Source organism: Microtus pennsylvanicus, chromosome 11 (assembly GCF_037038515.1).
Source record: "Microtus pennsylvanicus isolate mMicPen1 chromosome 11, mMicPen1.hap1, whole genome shotgun sequence".
Classification (NCBI taxonomy): domain Eukaryota; kingdom Metazoa; phylum Chordata; class Mammalia; order Rodentia; family Cricetidae; genus Microtus; species Microtus pennsylvanicus.
The window spans coordinates 73,080,999-73,102,583 of NC_134589.1; positions in this window are offsets into that span (position 1 = coordinate 73,080,999).

The window sequence follows — 21,585 nt, forward strand, 5'->3', positions numbered from 1 at the left end:
AATAGAACAGTTATAGAAGAGAGAACAAAAAATTCAGGAGAATCTATAAGCCAAGTATTTTGACAAACTTCTATCAATGAAGAAAGACTAAAATTAAAAATATGAATAAATGACATTGCCATTAAAGGTCTGATAGACACAGGTGCAGATGTGACCAATAATTTCACCAGAATCTTAGCATCCAAATTGGCCTCTTCAGGAGGCAAATGTTCAGTTTTTAGGGACTGAAACTTCATCTCAGTTAAAACAGAGCACAAGATGGGTCAAATGTATAGGGCCAGAAGGACAGAGAGGATAATTAAAGCCATATTTTGCTAACATAGCAATGAATTAATGGGAACATGATTTGTTACAGCAATAAAATACTCAGATTAACATTCCCCACCCCCAGACAGCAAGAAACTAAATTTAAGAATATAACATCCACATTCCCAAGATGTGGGGATTTTTCGTCATTGAATGTGTTATAAATATTTGTCATTGTTTAAGGGGGTTGGTTACAAGTTGTTATTGGTTACTGTCAGGAAGAAAGTTTAACAAAGGAATTTAGATTCAAATTTCTTGTTTTAAAAATAAAAAGGGGGCTACAGATGTGATAGGAAATAAGGGTAGATTACTGAATCTACTCTGAAAAGAAAAAAAGGGAAAATATAGATATGATAAGATAAAATGGTAGATTATTGAGTCTACTTTTAAAAACCAACTAGTAGTTTTAAATATTTTACATTGGATTGGACTTTTATATATTGTATTCAAATTTTGTGTGTTGATACAAATTAAAGATATTTTTGTTAGAACATACTAAACATATATTTCTAATCTTGTTTAAGGTATGGTACCTATGCAATTTATTTAAAAATATACTGCAAATTTCTAGTTCTTGAAAGTCATTATTACCAACTGTTTAGGATAATAAAATACAGGTTAGTAATTAGTCATTTATAACAATTAAACTTGTAGCCATATTAGGTATGTTCTCAAGGTCAAACAGAGATCTATTTTAAATAGACAGGTCATTTTCAAACACTTCAGAGGTCTACAGAATATGACGTTTATAATGTTTTAAAAATATAGGGCTTTTAAAATGACAATAAGATATGACTGCTCCTTACAGCACCAATCTACTTTAAAGAAGAAAATGGGCATTGAAGAAACTCCACATGGAGTTTAGTTTCTTTGTGACAAAAGTTAGCTACTGGGCAAGAAAAAGCTCTTGCCTTGAGTGCTGACAGTATGCTGTCCTAATTGGACACGCTGGACACAAAAGAGAGTAACTGCCAAATCTTGTCAAGACAAGGCAGGTCAGTTCTTCAAAAATCCCATTTCATAGAAAAGTCTGTCAAATATTCTAGGCCTTTAGGCTGAAGATGGATGCCCCAACATTTTAGAAGAACCTTGGATGACTGTCCAGAGAGCCAGCTGTTTGTTTTTATCATTACTCACATTCTTTTTGGAAGTCATTTGCTCACACTTCATGCTTACTCAGTTAATATTGTTTCTTTCTCAGATCTCTGGGGAGGTTAAAGACTCAATAGTTAAAGATTCCTTGTTAATGAAACTCATAAAAGAAATTCATTAAAGTGTAAAGTGTATAAGGTTGAAAGATATCAAAAGATAGTTTTAAATGATAATGCAAGTTATGACAGAAAATAAATTAGGTACAAAATTTTGGACTCACCAAGATACGATATATAATGGAGCATTTTCTCTGGATTTGCCAAATAAAAATTGACAAGAGATTATTGATGTATTTATTGCCTGTATGTATTGCATATAGTTATTATACTTATTGTATATAGTTCTTTATATTAGTTATAAACTTCTTATATTTGACAAAAAATGGGAGATAAAGGGATATTTTTTATTACCTAACAAATAAAGCTTGAAGATCAGAATGCAAAGCTAGCTGTGGTGGCACATACCTTTAGTCTTAGCAGCCACACCATAGAGGCCAGGCAGTGGTGGTGCATGCTTTTAATCCCAGCACTAGAGAGGTATATAAGGTGGGATGAGACAGGAACTTGCTCTTTTTTCAGTCTGGAAGATTTCACAGAGATAAGAGCTCTGCAGTGGCTTAGCTGCTTTGCTTTTCTGATCTTCAGCTTGTACCCCAATATCTGTCTCTGGGTTTTTATTATTCATACCACACTTATGATGGTTAGTGTCTGTTGAGAATCTGGCAGGTTCTAGACTCACCTAGGAAACAAATCTTGTGGTGTATCAATAAGGGATTATTTTAGTTAGCTTAGCTTCTAAGCATAGTTAGGAGAAATCATCCTGACTAGGTTAGTTGAGGTCAGGATATCCCCTCTAATGGAGAGTGACACCTTCACTTGCCCTTGGGTTTGGTACAACATAAAAAGAAAAAGGCTAAGCTGAGCACAAAGGTTTGTCATTCTTGGCTTCCTGACTGAAGATCCAATGTTACATACACTTAAACTGTGAGCCGTAATAAACCCGTTCTCCCTTATGTTGTTTTTTATCCAGTTATTTTGTCTCAATAACAGGAAAAATAACCAAGACAATAACTGTAACCTTAGTCAGCACCAATTCCTATACATAGTGTTTTCCCCTGTGCAATCAAAACTATGATACATTATCAATTATGAATTAGGCATAGTAAGAGAGTAATATAAATTGTAAAATATAATTAGGACAAGATACTATATGGGTAGCTTAACTAGTCAAGACAAATACGTGTTAATATTTTTAGACTGAGGGTTGCTTACTCCATGTAAAGTGAAATTGTAGATAAATGGGGCTTCTTTTAGATCAGGTAATTGCTGAGGTGATGTAAGGTAAGATCCAGGGGTCTGCTGTGGTTGAATCTGCATTTGTTTTGGTTGCTAGTGTGTATAATTTTTCAGAAATTATGATAATTGAGCTTTTCATCACCATGACAAAAAGAAATGAACCTTGAGAAAAACAGTGTGAAGAAGAAAATGCACGTTTAGGATCATGTTTTTTTTTGTTTGTTTGTTTTTTTTTTTTTTTTGGAACTGCATTCTACAATCCACGGGCTCTACTGCTTTCAAGTATTTGGAATTGCAGGACACAGTACAAAAGTGTGATGTCAGCAAGCTGGTCACCACATTGCAATCAGGAAACAGAAAGAGAGAAGAATGAAGTGGGACTGGCTGTGCTTTTCCAGGACACACCCTAGTGACCTGCTTCCTCTATCTAGGCACACTCTTCAGTCTTCAGTGGGTTAATCTACTGATGAAGCCAGAGCCTTTATGATCCAGTTACTTCCTTGATGGTCAGCAACTGAGAGTCTCAAACTTTTAACACCCTAACCTTCAGGAACATTTCAGATACAAGTTGTACATCATCACACCTCCAACTTCATACCTGACAATGATCAGAAATCTCTGTGAATCTCTGCCCCTGCTATAAAGTCATGGGTTCACAGTGGCTAAACATATAAATCAATATGGTGAAATGCAGCTGGGACTGAACTGGGTGACAACTGATGTATTCTTGTTCTAGGCTCTGAAAACATAGAAGGAAATCACAAGTTGTGCCTTGAAAGCTAAGAGAAGTTTGCAGAGGATAGCTTGAAGTGATTGTACAACAGGAAGTATGATGTGGACAGGTGGAGGAAAGGATCATCCAACCGGCTTATAACAAGATTGGAGGCATTTGGTGGCAATCAGTACGGGCTATAGGGGATGCTGAATTAGCAAAGAAGACCTTAACTATTAGGAAAAAATCTGGTATCTTTAAATTAGTGCCAAACTTGGGGATACCTTCAAGATCAAAGGCCAATGGGCTTTCCCCCAAACCACACAAAAATGACAAGAGCTGAGGCAAGACTCAGATCTAGACATTTTCCCCCATTGACCACTCTTTGGTGCTCCTTTCCCTTTGCTCCCGCCTCCTTTTAGAGAAAAATGGTAACAAAGTTTCAATGTGAAGAGAACCATTTGAGAACATAGTTTTAGACTCTGGTGCTTCAGATAACACAGCAGATGTATTATGTAAAACACAGAAACATGTGAAATCATTTTCAAGTTTTCTCTTATTGCTAAAATGGCACATGATTTGCTTGGAGGTGGGATAATTTGAATTGATTTTTCTTCTCTTTGTTTCATTGTGTAGCTTATTCTCACCCAGATAAATCTATCACATTATGAGAGGAACAGAAAGAATTATTTATTCTGGAACTCCTGCCCATTTTTTCACCACATAATTTTAATTTCAATGCTTGGTTTGTGCCCTTGTGTAAGTGAAGGGTTTTGGATGTTCATTCCCCTAAGTTTCTCCTCTTTCTGGGATCTAATCTTTCCTTTCCCATGTGGTGTAGATGAATTGGATGGTGGATACATTGGTAGCAGCTGTGGATCTTTGCTTCCATCTGTTACTTGGCATCTGGGTTTCCATACTGATAAAAAAGATCAAAATACACTACATTAGGATACTTTCCATTGCAAGTTAGAGAAGCATAAACATATCTAAAGGCAAAAAGGAATCACCTGACTTATATGACTCATGAGTTCAGCCATTAGCCGCAGGCACAGCCAGAACTCAGTTTCAGTGGGACTTTGGTCTCATGCTGTCATTGTCTCTGTCCAGTGTGGTTTCCAGGCAACCTCCATACATGTAGTAGTCAGATGTCCCAGAGCACCTCTGAATCACTGTCTTTCCAGACAAAGAATTTCTCATCCCCATTTACCTGTAGTTGGATCCCATTGGTCAGGGCCTCTCTCACTCAAGCTCTGGGAGTGAATATGTAAATGATGGTACCCTAGAAAAAAAGTAATGGTATTGCTAACTAGAAGAGGAAGGAGGTTGTGCAGGATGATGTGTGAGTCAGATTCCAGATGTGGATTTAGCCTGTTTGGGAAATTGGACTGAGTTGAACACTTCATTGACCTTCATATTTTGCCTTTAAGAGTCATGGGAATTTGACTAGATTATATGTGTTCTGATGTACCATCATTTTAAGTCATGGATTACTTCTCCATCACTGGCTAACTTTAACATTCTAGAAAGATTCTAGAAAGAGACATCACTTGGAATCCTGTGGCTTCACTACCCAGGGCACTTCTCTGTGTCTAAGAGCTTTCTCCTTGAAAAATGCATCTTTATGTAACCTTCAAATCATAATGTAGCCATTAATGTGGTTTCTCTGCTGCTTCCACTGAATTCATCAGCCTGGGGGAAAGAACAAGAAGGAAAAGTGGCACACAGAGTATTCACTAAGAGAACAGGCTTCTGGTCAGATGGCCACTGATAATCTGTATGACCTTCTATAATTCTCTGGGTCTCGTTGCATAACATAAGCCACTCTTGCAATTAGTGATGCCTGAACGAACAAAGCAGAGGAGCCCCTGGCTCTTAATAACTCTAAGAAATGCTAGTTTATACTACACTGTATTAAATAGCATTATTAATATTTTTATGGGCTATAAATGCAACACATTTTTAAAATAACTTTCTTCTGCCTCCCATTGCAATCTCAAGTGTGGGGGAAAGATAAATGACACATTTGGCTTCTGTTTTCCTATGGCCTGCAACCAGTTGAAAAAGTCTCAAGATATAAAGCAAGGAGACTGAAGAGATTGCCTCAAGACCGGGAGGTTTTATTTTCATGTCATTAGCCGAGACTCACGGTAATATTTTCCTGCTCTTTACTTCCTACACAGTTGTCACTAATTGCACACTTATCTTGCCACTTAGCGGTGGTTCTTATTTCCTAACCAACTCTTTTACAAAGCTATTAGCCAAAATATGTCTTCCTTCAATTTTCAAGAGAACAATTCTAGCTATCTAGTAAGCATTTTTTTTGGCACTGAATAAAAGCAAGCCAAAGGGTCCATTAGAAAATAGCATTACTGACACACATTATTAGACAATTGTTGGCATCTTTTAATCCTGCAAGTCTTTTGATCATTTCTAGCCACCACATTTGAGAAGATGATAGTGATTATTAAGAAGAAGCTTACAAACACAAAATAGTAGAAATTAAAGAAAAAATCATAGGACTTCTTTCATTTAAACTCTACAAAGTAGTCTGCTGTAAGGTTTATCTTGGAATTCACCTGCCACAATTTTACGAGCTACTCTCAATTTTGCTTCTCTTTTGAAGATACAGCCACAGTCATGTACCGGGTACTCATGCTATTGAATTGTCTTCCATAACTATATATACAGATGAGTCAGTGTAAACACTGAGCAAGTTACGTGTCATTCATTTTATGAATCCCTCAACACCCACTTAGTTTATACAAAGAAAATAACAGATGATCCAACCAGGAGCCATTACCAGGGGAACATTTTGTGTTTCAGACAAGTTGTGTTTGAGATTCATATCACTTATTGTCTCCGTTGAGTAAGGGGCATATGTAGTTTTGAACTTTCATAATTCAACCCCTTAGCACCCCTATATTAAAGGAGAATTAGAACCTGGGGATCTTTAGTTCAAACCTTGGTTTTTCCTAAATGTGGACGACGTGCTTCTCTTCTCATTTGCAGCCTCTTTGCAGGGCTATTGTGAGGACCTAATGTAGACAGTGTGATGGAAACAGTGTTGTGTTGTTGACAATTGTTGCTGATGCTGATGCTGATGTTGCTACTGCTGTTGTAAGGGTGGAGGTGGTATTTCACATCTTATCCCAGAGACTCAGATAGCTCCCAGTTTGGATGCCAGTTCTGTTCCTTCATGATGTGTGTTCTCGAGCCAGTGAGTTGCCTCAATTTGCCTCAAACTTTAGTTTCTTTACTGTTCAAATAAATATTGCACATTTATTACCAATAATTAGGATCTGGTCTGATTCTGCAGTCATGAGGAACTAGGGAAAGCTCTAAGTTCCTTTCACTCCTTTTTATTATCCAGTCTTGGTCAAACTGCTTCGCTTGAGAGACAAGTGGATTATAGGGATTAAATGAAGTAAAGTATACAATGGGTTTTAAATTGTGCCTGGAGTTTGAGAGATGAGTAATTTAATTATTATTAATGATTATTTGTTTCTCACTAATATACATTATAGTTAAGTGGAAAAATAAGGGAAATTACCTGCTCAATTCAAAGGTCCAGCTTGTGGCAGATCCTTGATGAAATTCTTGGACTTTACAAATTATCAAGCCATGCCAGACCATGCCATCTAACTTCCTACATTTCTTCACTGTAGTTAGTGTGTAATGGTCTATCAGGCATTTGTCCAGGACCTTTAGCCTGAAAGATCCCATAGCTAGAACATTTAAGATCCATGTGATTTTTTAAAATTTTATTTATATTAACTAATTTATTACTTTTTCCCCAAACCCATTTACAGTTTCCTCTCTCTCTTCTTCTCCCAGTCCCTTACCCCAAACCTCACTTCTTCCTCCCCAATCCAGTCCTCCTCTTTTCTCTTCAGAAAAAAGCAGGCCATGCGTGTATACCAGCCAGCCATGGGATAGCAAGGTGCAGTAAGACCAGGCACCTCCTCTCCTATTGAGATTGAAAGAGACAAGCCAATAGGAGGAAAGGGTCCCCAAAGCAGGTAACTGAGTCAGAGACAGACATTGTTCTCACTTTTAGGAGACCCACAAAGAAACAAAATTCTGTAGTTATAACATATGTGTAGAGGGCCTTGGTTAGTCCCATGCAAGCTCTCTGGTTGGTGGTTCAGTCTCTGTGAGTCCCTATGAGCCCAGGTTAGTTGATTTTGTAGTTTTCTTATGGTGTCTTTGAGCCATGTGATTTTAATTAATTAAGTTTTGCTTTTTTAAAAAAATGTATGGTTTTACACTATCGCTAAGGCTATACTGCAACACACTGTGTAGTAGTCTAGGTTACTTTTGTGATGTGGGGTTTCCCTCTGTATGCTGTGAATATTATTGGTTAAATAAAGGAACTGCTTTGCGCCTATAGCAGAGCTAGCAGAGCTATAGGGGAACAGAGCTAGGCAGGGAAAACTAAATGGAATGCTGGGAGAAAGGAGGTGGAGTCAGAGAGAGAAGCCATGTAGCTCTGCCTGAGCCAGACAGAACTTTACTCGGTAAGCCACAATTATGTGGTGATACACAGATAATAAAAATGGGTTAAATTAATATGTAAGAGTTAGCCAATAAAGCTAGAGCTAATGGGTTAAGCAGTGATTTAAATAATACGGTTTCTGTGTGGTTATTTCAGGAGTCTGGGCAGCCAGGAAACAAACAAGTGGCCTGCTACTACACCTATGGGCTTGTAACAATTCTCCCTGCCTTAGCCTCCTTAACATTGGGATTACAAGTGTGAGCCACCATGCTCAGGTCTCCAAGGGCCACTGAAGTACTACATGCATCTCCCTGTAGACTCTCCTGCTCTTGAAAACCAACCATGGTTAGGTCATGAATTCCAACCACTGTGGCCCTTATCACGATTTGCCTTACATTTCTAATGCTGAAGATAGTTTTCTCCTTGAGGAGACCATAATTACTGTAAAGGCTATTCCTATGAGTGAAACACCATTCCAGTCTTTTGTAGATATTTACTGAATGAAGAAATAAAGGAAGGACGGAATGAGGTAGCTGATGGCCTGGGTGATTGTGAGTGAATTAGTCTGGGAGGGCATGATGCAGGGCACACATAGTAGACATGCTGAAAGTTCATGTTTCCCTGTTGGAAAGTCAGACCCACAGATAGGAGACAGGACTGGGACCAGCAATAAGTTGCCAGTGACCCAGGCAACTTAGAAAGTCTCCCAGCTTAATAAAGAAATCATTGATTTTCTTTAATTGAACAAGTATTCCTTTAGGACTTCTTGTGTGCTTTTAGCACTCTCTTAATGTCTAGTAGCCAGTATTTAAAAGTTTAGTTTACTATGTATAGGATGTCAGGAAGCGATGAGGCTGTGGATCTTTCTAGTTAGGACTTTTAAAACATGAATATAGTAAGGACAGCACTTTCTAAATTTAGAGAATGCTTTGTTGTGTAGTATTGCTACATGTCCCAGGTTAATAATAACAGTGGTGGAGATGGTAGTCACAGTGATGGGAGCAACCCCTTTTTCTACTCTTAGCGTTCTCCCAAGAACTTCATCAGGAGGCTCTATTATCCCCCTTTAAAGACAAGAAAAGAAACCGTATTAGAACTTCAAAGGCTAAGAAACACCATTTTATATTGCTTAGCCCAGCATTTCACAAATTTAATTATCCACAGGGGTGCTCTTTTCTCTTTACATGTCACTTAATGATATCCCATGGACCCACAGCATTCATTATTTGGAGAAATGTTGTTCTAGTTTGCAGCCTTTGTTACTCAGATGACGAAATGGAGGCCCAGTTAGGAAAGGACCTTATTGAATTCTGTCCTTAACAGGTTGTAGAGATTGGATTAAAGCTCAACCCCTTGGTTTTTATTGAATCCATCTACTATTTTTCACCAAGAGTTTTTCTTTTCTGAGTATGTATGTTCTTTCTCTATTTATATTATTTTGGTCCCTTCTATTCCTTTCTCCTTCCTCTCCTTCCATAATCCCATCCAAGACTTTCTGGATCAGAGCAGTCATATGGCCACTGATGACTTTGTACTAGATCTTGGGTAGATTTACTGTTAGTCCCCAAAGCTCAGCTATCTCTAATTATTTGCCAATGATCACGCACCATGGATCTCTTAATAACATTTTATATGACAAGAGGAGCAGATATATTCATGTGTGCTGTGAACTGCACAGTGGAGTGGCCTGTTTGTTGAAGAATCATAGCAAAACTGCCTAATTAAGCCAATATCACCAAAACTCTCGTTTACTTTCCCCCAATATTTTTCCAATCAATGACTCTGATGTGATAGTTTGAAATTATTAATCTGGTGGGTTACCTTTGGTCTTTTCTAGGACCTGAAACTAATGTTTTCTAAACTTGTTTCATTTGCTCATTTATCTGACAGATTGTTTCAGAGTCTCTCCTCTTTGAAAGTTCCACTTTTCATGTTTAAGAAAGGAAGGTACTTCAGTAACTAACACAGAACTTCTGTTCCTGAGGGTCAGAAAGTCTAGAAAAAAAGGCAAATACTTGGACATTAATAGAAATCATTTATCCAAATAATCCCCCAGTGGTTTGCAAAGTTCTGAATTAAATTACTTAAAATGCATTGTTGCTGATTTAGTTGTTGACACATTTGGAAGGGGAAGATATAAATATTATTTGGTGGAAACGTTCCTTGTGTAGGAGATGACCCATTGTGCAGGTTAGTTTTTTGTCAACTTGACACAAATTAGTGCCATCTGGCAAGAGGGAGCCTCAATTGAGAAAATACTTGTATCAGATTGGCCTATAGGCAATTCTATGTGGGACTTTATTTTTATTAATAATGATTGATATGAAAGGGCACAACTGACTATGGTGGTCCCAATTCTGAACAAGTGGTCATGGGAAGTATAAGAAAGATAACTGACTATAAGCCTTGGAAGAAGCCAGTAAGTAGTATTCTCCAGTGCCTCTATTCCAGTTCTGATGTGGGATTCCCCTCTGTATGCTCTGAATATGTTTTATTGCCATAGGTTATTAAAGAAGTTATTTTGGCCAATGGCTTAGTAGAGTAAAACTAGGTGGGAAATCTGAACAAAGATATATAGAGAAAGTAGGTGGTGTCAGAGAGATGCCATAGCTGCCGAAGGAGAAAGACACCTACCAGATGTCCACAGATTAATAGTAATGGGTTAATTTAAGATGTGAGAGTTAGTTAGAAATATGCCTAAGCTCTTTGCCAAACAGTGCTGTAATTAATATAGTTTCTGTGTGATTATTTGGGTCTGGATGACTGGGAAACAAACAAGCAGTCTCGGCCTACACAGTTCCTGAATCCAGGTTCCTACCCTGCTCTTTTTCAATGAAGGAATATGATGTGGAAGTGTAAGCCTATAGACCCTTTCCTTCCTAATTTGTTTTTGGCCAATGTTTTTTCACAGTAACAGAAAAGTCATAAAGTCCAGCCACAGGACCTGACAGTCAATGCAGTAAGCATATGATAGATTGTGGTTATGCTGGCTATTATTAACCATACAAAATAGCATGAGTAGCGATATGAGATTATCCAGATTTAAGTGCCAGGTGGTTTAACTTACTAGCAGGATATCACTGAACAGATAGCACAATTTCTTCTAGTGCCAATTTGAGAGTGTTGGAATCAAATGAAGGTATCAGTCTATGTACTTCACAAATGCTTTATGGTTTAAAGACTACAAAATTCATTCCTTTGTCTTTAATGATGCCTCTTTTATTTCAAGAAAGTCTATAAATTTGGCCAAATTGAATGTACAAGGCTATACATATTTAATGTATCCAGGTAAAACACAATATACTGTACTACATTTCAATTGCAGAAAAATAATCAATACTTTGCAAAGTGTATGTAAATGTATTATCAATACATTCTATTTGCCTAAAATTCAGTTTTGGTGGGCTATGTATTTTCATCCTTCAAATCTGTAAAATAAAATATATTTTGATGGAAATAGTTTACAAATGGAAGGACAACTTGTTGGGTAGTATTATCAATATCACTTTGAAGATGAAGAAATTGGCAAGATATTACAAAACTTATACTTCAGGCCTGATAATATTTTGCAATGATAATAAGAAAAAAGATACTGATAGAATTACCATGCTTTGGCTTCCAGCATCGCTACCTTTCTATTTATATGAATTTGGCAATGTTTCTTTGTGATATTTTTTATTACTAATATTAGATGGAAGTGTAGTTTTCTGCATGGATTCCTTTCTTTGATTGACAGTCTCTGGGATTCGAAGAAGACTTGTGCCCTTGCTAGTCATCCTGTAAAACTTCATGGTGGTGGTGGCTGTGTAGGTTTCAATGACTTCTTGAATGCAGTTGTCAGTTCTGGAGCTGACCAGATTTGTGGCCTTCTATTTGGTGATGTCATATGGTAGAAGCCAAATGGCTCCCTTAGCAGACTAGCAGAAAGAGGGAATTTGGAGTTATCGTCTCGGTCTTTCCTCCCTGCTGGGGGTGAGGGAGAGGCCTGAACTGAGGCTGACAGCAGACCATGCTCCTCATGGGTGCTCATTTCTGATCCAGTCACTGTGTGTGCAGCATCTCAGCAAGGCACTAAAACCCACCATCTTCATATAGCCTTAAGAAATAGATACACATTATTAGTCATTGCAGTGACTTAGTGAAGGTCTATTTGACTAGGGTAGACATAAAATCTGGTCTGCTCAATTTCTAGGTCACAGGAAGTACAGCACCTGCAATGTCTGGTTAGTGAATTGGTGTGGGAAGTCCTTCTGTATATGTGTTGCTTTTATTGATTAATGAATAAAGAAAACTGCCTTGGCCTGTGATAGGGTAGAATAGAGCTACTGAATGCTGGGAGAAAGAGTAGACTGACTCAAAAGAAGCTATGGAGCTGCCAGAGGAGAAAGATGCAAGCTGGCAGCTGGAACCTTGCCAGTAGGCCATGAACCTTGTGATAAAATATAAAATAATAGAAATGGGTTAATGTAAGAGATAAGAGTGAGCTAGAAATATGCATAAGCTATTGACCAGAGAGTATTGCTAATAATACACTTTCTTTGTGGTTATTTCAGAAATGAGCAGCCAGGAATGAACTAACAGCCTTCCTCACTACAGTGAATAGCATGTTACCCCTCCCCAAATAGTCTACTTGTGTTTCCTGAGGCTGAAAGCCAAGCTCTATGTAGTTTTGCATTGGCGTTTTTCTTCCAGGGAAATGATTCTCTGGGATTTTTGATGGGGTACTTAGCACTTTCCTGGTGGGAGCTGACTTTCTACCATTCACCAAGTAAACAGAGCACGTCAAAGTGGTTATTTTAAAAGAGTTTTGGTAACAGGTGGCTGCTATAATGGAGTAGGGTGGACCTAATCTTAAAGATCAGGTGTCTATTTACACAGTTCTGGAGTCTGGGAAGTGAAGGAAACACATGTTGCTACCTTCTGTGTGAGGAGGGCTCTCTTGCAGGCTTGTAAATGGCTGATTTCTTCTTGTTCCTATCATCACATAGAGAGAAGGGTTGGGGAAGAATTGTGAGAAGAGGAGAGAACTAGGTTACCTGAGCAAGCACCATTACCTGTGTACTTGGGTGTGGGGTCTTCCACCATTAGAAGGTAGTAACCCACTCATGAGGACTCTCTACTCATGAAACAATGGCTTCCCAAAGGCCTTACCTCCTGATACCACCATACTGGGATTTAGATCTTCAATGGGTAGACTCAGGGGAGGGGGCTTCAGATATTTTAAAGCCAATATTTGAATCTATGTTTTAAACCTTCAGACGCTGTCATTTTTTTCCAGTTTTTCAGTATGTATTTGTTCTGGTGATACTGTTTACATATTAGTGTACTGTCGTATAGAAGGGTAGATAACAGATAGAGATATAGAAAATAGAGATATAGGTAAATATCAACCTAAGATCCTGCAGAGTCTCAAGCATTAAACTATTTTAGAATCCATCTAGCAGTGTATGTTTCTATCATATACACTCAAAAGAAATCACATGCTTTTGCTATAAAGGTGGACAACATATGTTCAACAATTTTAAAGGAATATTCCATTAAAGTATAAATCATGCCTATTGTAGATATCTGTTTTTAGATTTTCATAGATGCACCATTCTGGAAACACAGAAGTTATGACTAGTTGTCCATATCATCCTTTCAGTTGGTTGTATACATCTTCCTTGCTGCCCAAGAGAATTTATAATGCTAGCTCCTAAATCTTTTTTTTTTTGAGCTCCTAAATCTTTATGGACAAGAACCACCAGTATCTGTGGTTCTTGCCTCCTATTTGGGTGAATATTTTCTCTCATAATCTTCGGACTCAGTCCTTTTTGAAAGGTCCCTTGGGTCCTTTGAAAAACACCATTGCCTTGCTTCCATAAGAGACATGAAGGCAAGAGACATGAGTTCACCAAGTTATAAAAAGAGTTGAGAACTATGATTAGAAATAAAATTCCTGATGAACATGCCATATATGATTTGTCAAGTTGTTTAAGGCCCCAGAGTTATGTATGCCACAGTGTACATGTGGAGGCCAGTGGATAAAGTACAGGGTTCAGGTCTTTCCTTCTACAATGTGGACCCCAGGAAATTGAAATCATGTCATCAGGCTTGTCAGCATGTGCCTTTACCACTAAACCATCTTGTTGGCTTATTATTATTATTAATTATTATTATTATTATGTGATGACTCCAAATTGAAATATATATATACACACAATACCTATATGTATACATTTTAAGATTTAAAAGGAAGATAGATATTATGTCAATAATTATATATGTTAAAATGATAATATATGAGGCATATTGAGCTAAATATAACATACCATTAAAATTAATTTGCCAACTCATTTTTCTAAAGCACTAGAAAATTTAATGATCCCATATGTGGTTCTGGTCATTCCTCAAATTCTACGTCTGTTGACCATGATGCTGAACATGGGTGGACATTGCATTCCTGGCTCAAATCTGAGGTGAGCCCCCAGATTAGAAGGTTCTCAGCAGGGAAGATGAGGTTTTTTCCTTTGGTTTAATGAACAGGTGCAAATGAAAAACTATCCAAGGCTCTTCTACTCTCATTTCGTATTTTCCCACAGAGGCCACCAGCTGCTGAAAAAGCCAGAGAGGGCTAACATAGTCTGTTTCTTGATGCTTTAGAGCCATTAAACTCTTAAGACAGGGCATTGCCCCTGGATTCCGTGTGCAAATAACACAGTATTGCAATTAGCATCCCTGGAGTTACACTGATGGAGTCTAACGGGGTCAGGGCAAATCATATCACACTGGAGCTGGAAGTGCATCTGTGATGGGTAATTTATTCATTGGTGAAGTACACTGGTTTCATAAACCTCTCACAGAGAATGGCTTTCAGTACAATAGCATTAGAGGGTGTGTTAGAAGCTTCTATTGTAATAAAGCACCTGAGGTAATTAGTTTGGAAAATGGAAAGTTTTGTTATGGCTCACAGTATAGGTCTTCTGCCCATGGCCCTACCCTTACTGCTTTGGAGCCTATAGGGAGGGAGTGTATTAAGGCACATAGCACAATAATCTACTCCCAACCTGGGGATCAGGAAGCAAAAGAAAAGTGACTAGGTTCTACAGTCCTCCTCTACAAGTATCCTTTCAGCATGCTTCATATGACAAGAGCCCATCTCTCTCTCTCTCTCTCTCTCTCTCTCTCTCTCTCTCTCTCTCTCTCTCTCTCATCTATAAGCATTTATTGAGTGCCTTTTATGAGCTGATATTTGTGGGTCTTGGAACTGATCAGCAAACAAACCCCAAGTGCCCGCCCTTATGGAGCTTACCTTTACATGGAGACTGAGAAGAAATAGCAAATGGCACTTTAGCAAATACTACTGGAACATCAGTGAATTATACAGTGTGTGAAAAGAGGTAGATATCACGGAAAAGTGGAGGCAGAGCCAGTGAATTGCCACCGGAAATGTGGGTGGGGAAGACTTGAGAGGATATTGAGCCAGATTACTGGCTGGGTGAAACTGATGATAGCTTTTTCTCCTCTGTGAAAACATTGTGAAAACTTGCCAGGAAAGATGAAGCCTTCATGTCAATATTAGCATTGTTTCTCTATGTTTATGATCCAAGTAGGTGATGTCTTCATCAAAAAGGTCTTACTATCAAGTTCTAGATGGTAACCAGGAACACTGGTAACAGCCTACAATGTTTAGAAGTCTATGAGACCCTATTGACCAAGAGCTCTAAAAGAAGTAATCTGTTTCTGGTACTGCATTTTTCTTTAGTAATACTTGGTGTCTTGCTGGAGTGTAGTCCTCTCATTATAAGCTAACACTTCTTAAACATTGTGTCCCCATGGTGGTACAAGCTAAAGACTAAGTTCTTAACACATGGCCCCTTCAAGGGTAATTATCCAAGCCATGGCAGAGGGCGAATTTTTACTGGAACAAAATATGTCCAGAAATGAATAACACAGAGACTGAGATACAGCATGACCTTCTCCAAGCACTAACACAGGCTCAAATAGCCACAACCCAAAGAACCTCATAGCAAATAATTACAGTTATTTCCCCATTTTTTCCTTTTTCCTTCCTCTTAAATGGTATTACTAAGAGTGTCTTCTACATAAATAAAAAAATGTGATGAGAAAACCACACACACCATTAAAGACAGAATCAAAATTCAAACAAATAATTTATAGTAGGAATGAGTAGGCAGCAGCAATGATGGCTTGCCTCCTATGAGGTCTCTGGTTCCTGTTGGCTTCCTTGAGTGAGAAGGAAGAGTGTGGAATCAGGGGAGCACTGTGAAGTTTAGCTTCTGGGAAGACATTTAGTAACATTGCAAGAGTCACTTCCGTAATAGAGCACACAGTATCTTGACCACTTTGGGAATGTCATGAAATATTCAAAGGGAAATAGGAAACCCCATGTGGGCAATGATGGCATGCCTTTGTGGCTGAATGTCTCAGGTCTCATGCCTAAGTTTTTCTTTTATAACAAGCATTTCCTTTATAATAATGAGAGTTAAAATTGGGTAGAAAGTGAACTACGTGTCAAGACAATTTTTGCCTTCTCTTTCTTCTCAAGTTTTCTATTCTGAAGTATTACATACCTACTGAATAAAGCCATGTAGCTTAGTGAATCATTATAAACTGAATATCTCTTAATTTTTAAAAATTCATTAATCACTTTTTCCTAGCCTGCTTACTGTTTCCCCTCTCTCCTCTCCTTCCAATCCCTCACCCAAGATCCTGATCCCCCCATCTATTCCCTCAATTTTCCCTTCAGAAAAGTATAGATCTTTTATGTTTATCAACAGTCAGCCATGGCATATCAAGGTGCAGCAAGAATAGGTACCTTCTCTCCTATTAAGGCTGAATGAGGCAACCCAGCAGGAGAAAAGGATCCCAAGAGCAGGCAACAGAGTCAGAGACAGCCCCTGCTTTCTCTGCCAGGAGTCCTACAAGAAGACCAAGCCACACAACTGAAACACATGTGTAGAGGACATAGGTCAGTCCTCTAGTTGGCGGTTCAGCTTCTATGCTTCCAAGTGAGTTGACTCTGTGCATTTTCCCAATGTATCCTTGACCTCTCTAGCTCCCTTTATTCTTCCTCCCCCTCTTCCACAGGATTTCCTGAGGTCTACCTGATGTTTGGCTGTGGGTCTCTGCATCTGTTTCCATCAGTTGGTTGGTGAAGCCTCTTGGATGACAGTTGGGCTAGGCAATGATCTATGAGTATAACAAAATACCATTAGGAATTATCTCATTGATTTTTTTCTTTTGTGCCCTTCATATTTGATTCTATTCTAGATCTTTGGGCTGTTCAACCTCTGAGTTATATCTCTCCAAACATTTTTCAGGGGTGGACTCCCTTTCATAGTATGAGTCTTAAGCTAGACCAGTCATTGGTTGGCTACTCCCATGAAGTTAGCTACTTCTGTGCCACTTTTGTCCCAGCATATTTTGTAGGCAGAACAAACTGTAGGTCAGAGGTTATGTGGCTGGGTTGAGGTCTCAAACCCTCCACTAGAAGTCTTGCTTGGTAACAGGAGATGGCTGTTTCAGGTGCTGTGTTTCCCATTGCTAGGAGTCTTAGCTAGGGTCGCACTCAAAAATTCCTGGGAGTTTCAATTGCACTAGGTTTCTAGTTCATTCCAGAGATGCCCCCAGTTTTCATTTGTCTTTCTCAGTACTCTCTCCCTCAGTCCTCTCCCACTTGATACCTCCTGTTCCAATGTCCACTCCTTACCACTAACCTGTGATGTCTTTTTGCTTTTCTTTCTCAGTGAGATTCGTGCCCCCCCCCAGCCTTCCTTGTTACTTAGTTTCTTTGGGTCTGTGGATGCTAAGGTGGTTATCCTTTACCTTATGGCTAATATTAACTATAAGTGAGCACATACCAGGTTTGTCTTTCCTGGTTACTTCACTCAGGATGATCTTTTCTAGTTTTATCCATTTGTTGGCGAATTTCATGATGTCATTGTTTTTAACAGCTGATAGTACTCCATGTGTAAATGTACCACATTTTCTTTATCCATTCCTTAGTTGAGGGACTTCTAGGTTGTTTCCAGGTTCTGGTTATTACAAATAAAGTTTCTATGAACATAGTTCAGCAAGTATCCTTGTGGTACTATAGAGCATCTTTTGGGTATATGCCAAGGAGTGGTTAAATTGAGTATCTTTGTAGCTACATTCCAGATCAAGAAGCACCATTGCCAGTAAGTACCCTTGAACCCCAAATTAACCTAGCTTCTTTTCTTCCCTTGAAAGTAACAATAATTCTGATGTTACAGAAGTCCTTTTCTTTGTTATCAATACCTATGTATAGTGTATGCCTATCAACAGGACGATTTCCTCTTGTATGCTCTGGAATTTAGGTTTATGATATATCTCACTTCTTATGCAATGTCACGTCACTTCTAGTGCATATAGCTGAAATGTTCCATATTTTTTCTTTTTCTTTTCTCTTTTTCTTCAGCACATGGGATAGGTTCTTTTGCAAGTCAGGCTGTCCTTGAACTCTCTTTGTAGCTGCTGCTGACCTTGGAATTCTGTTTTTCCTGCTTCTAGGAAACTCTTTACCTGCTCTTTTCCCCTAGGAAAATATACCAATGTTTGATTTGTCCAGTCAGTACTAGATAATTTTTGTTTCTAATTTGAGCCTATTAAAATGCTTCCATGGACAATCTTACACATTTCATTCATTATACGTGAATGTATTTCTGAAAGATAGAGTTCTAGGGGTGAGATGACTGGGTCATAGGTTAGGCATATATACAAAATTAAAGTGGAAACTGCTCAATTTCTCCACATGTTTATATGAACTTAGACTCCTATCAGCAGAGTTGAGAATTTCCCTTATTCTCTTTCTTTTCTTCTTAGATAACCAGCTATAAATACCTTTAGTCATGTTTTTAGGTCTGAGTAGTATTTGTGCATGTGTGTGCATGCATGTATGTGTGCCCATGTGTGTATGTGTGCATGTATGCATGTGTATGTGTGTGCATGTGGTCTTAGTTTGCTTTGCTAGTGGCTTGTGTTTTTATTTTCATGTTTGGTAGCTATTTGTGAATCTTTTGGGATGAAGTGACTACTCAACTATTTTCCTGCCTTATTTTTGTGCTAGATTTCTGTCATTTTTCAATCAATTTCTTAGACTTAACTTTATGTTCTTCATGCAAACTCTTTACTAGTTAGATGTTATAAATGTCTTTCCTGTGACCTGCATTGCCATTGTCACAATGATGCCTCCTGTTGAACAGGTACTCTTAATTTCTATGTATTCAAAATTATCAACCTTTTTATCACTGATAATTTTTGTCCCCGTGTCATAAGAAATCTTCCTACATATTACCCCCTCAAAGTTTTGCTTTCCCTTCCACACTTAGATTATCACCTATCTAAAATATCTAAAATTGGTGTCTTAATGGGATATAAAGTGGGATAAGTTTTGCGGTTCCTATAAGGGCACCATCCATAAAAACAGCCAAAGCTGTTATTACCTTCCTACCTAAGAGCTCTGCTGTGTGAGCTCCAGGGCAAAGGCTTCCACGGAAGGTATGTGTTTAGCAGCATAATTCCAAGAAGATAAAATACGGGAGAGGTGTAATGCGATTTTCTAATTAGTCTTAATGATAAAAACCCAGAGTCAGATATTAGGAAGTGAAAGCAGGATACCCCATTCGGTCTGAGGATTATGTAGAGGTAAAAACTAATGGCTGACAGCTTTGTTTCTCTGATCTTTCAGCTTTCAATCCTTAATATCTGACTGTTTTTTTTTTAACTTTCCTCCCTCCCTTCCTCCCTCCCTCCCTCTTTCTTTCTTTCTTTCTTTCTTTCTTTCTTTCTTTCTTTCTTCCTACAATCTTATTTTACATACCAATCCCAGTTCCCTCTCCCTCCAGTTCTCCCACTCCTCCCGCCTTCTCCCCACCCCACCCCCAACCATTACTCAAGGAGGGGGAAGCCTCCCATGGGGAGCCAACAAAGTCTGTCACATCACTTGAGGTAGAACCAAGCCCCTCCCCCCCATCTAGGTTGAGCAAGGTATCCTTCCATAGAGAATGAACTGCAAAGCACCAGTTCGTGCACGAGGGATAAATACTGGTTCCATTGCTACTGGCCTCACAAACTGTCCATGACACACAACTCTCACCCACGTTCAGAGGGCCTAGTATTATGTTCGCTATGTGACTGGCAGTCCTGGGTCAATGAGAACCCTCAGTAGCTCAAATCAGCTGTTTCTTTGGGTTTCCCCCTTATGGTCTTGGCCCCTTTGCTCCTCCGTCTGTACGACTGGACTCGAGGGGTTTGGCCCAGTGCTTAGTTGTAGATCTCTGCATCTATCTAGGTTTTTATTCTTGAGACCAATTAGAACTTATGTTACAGAGATGCTAATGAAATGAAAAACAAACAAAAACAAAGAAAGCCGATACAGGAAAGAACAACCAAGCTTGTCACTTATAAAACTCATTGGGATGCAGTCCTTATGAAGGAGCTTCACTAAATAGAACTCATATTGTGTCTTGAGACAAGAGAAGAAACGTTTTCCTATTGGGTCTCCTGCTGGCCATGCTGCCTTCCAGCACTGGTTGTGTGTGGGTGTAAGTGTGTGAGGAGGTTAGGAGATGACTCTGAGCAATTTCTTCTCTTGTGCCACCCTATAGGACCTGGGGATTGAACTCAGGTCATTAGACCCACAGGCAAGCACCTCTTTCTGCTGGACCACATCACCAGCCTTGCAGGTGGCACTTTAATGTATGGATTTATAATTATGAATAAGACTTGCTTTAGCATGGATGGTGCTAATTTTCTGGATCTTTTGACACAGCCTTCTCCAGCTGTGGTTCTGGGCTTAGCTCTAGTACTGCCATTCTACCACAGGTAGAAAAGGTTTTCTGTTTTCTTCTCTCAGTTTCATTGAGACTTCATTTGTCCCAGGGACAGACATTGTGTACACTATACACACCCATCCCCTCTCCCTTCACATGCGCGCACACACACACACACACACACACACACACACACACACACACACAGTAAAGGATGCCAGGAAGAAGGATTCAGGCAGCCTTCATGTGTCTCCTGCAGTGGCTACTCCCCCCACTTCTTCTGGTCTGAACCAGAACGGAAGTCCTCTCCTGACTCTCATGGTGCGACTTTCTCTCGGAAGATGTTAGCAAACATCTATTCACCTCTAGATCAAAATAAATTGTTCCACACATATCTGACTTGAACAAATTAGCCTTTTGGGATTACTCACAGGAGAATGGATGATTCAAAGGCAGCTTCATTGCCTCAAAGCTCATCTCAACATGGGTATTCACTCACAAAAACCACATACGTGCTGTTCCTTGTGAAATGTGTAGAAGTTCAGCCAGAGAGTCTACTATTCTCAGCAGCAGCAAGAGTAAATGGCCCTGGGAAGGTGCTGAGTCAGTCTCCAGCTCTCTGGGCTCTTTAATCTTTCTTAGATGTATGAGCTTCCTGTTCCTTATAAGTTATGCAAACTGTTCTCTCTCTAGGAGAGAATGTTCTAGTCTGGAAGGAATGGTTCCACAACAGCTCCCACCCACCTTCTTCAGAATTAGGTGATGGAGTCTCTGGAGAAGAAACTATAGATAGACCACAGGGGCCCCACGTCTTTCCAGCCCAGAGTG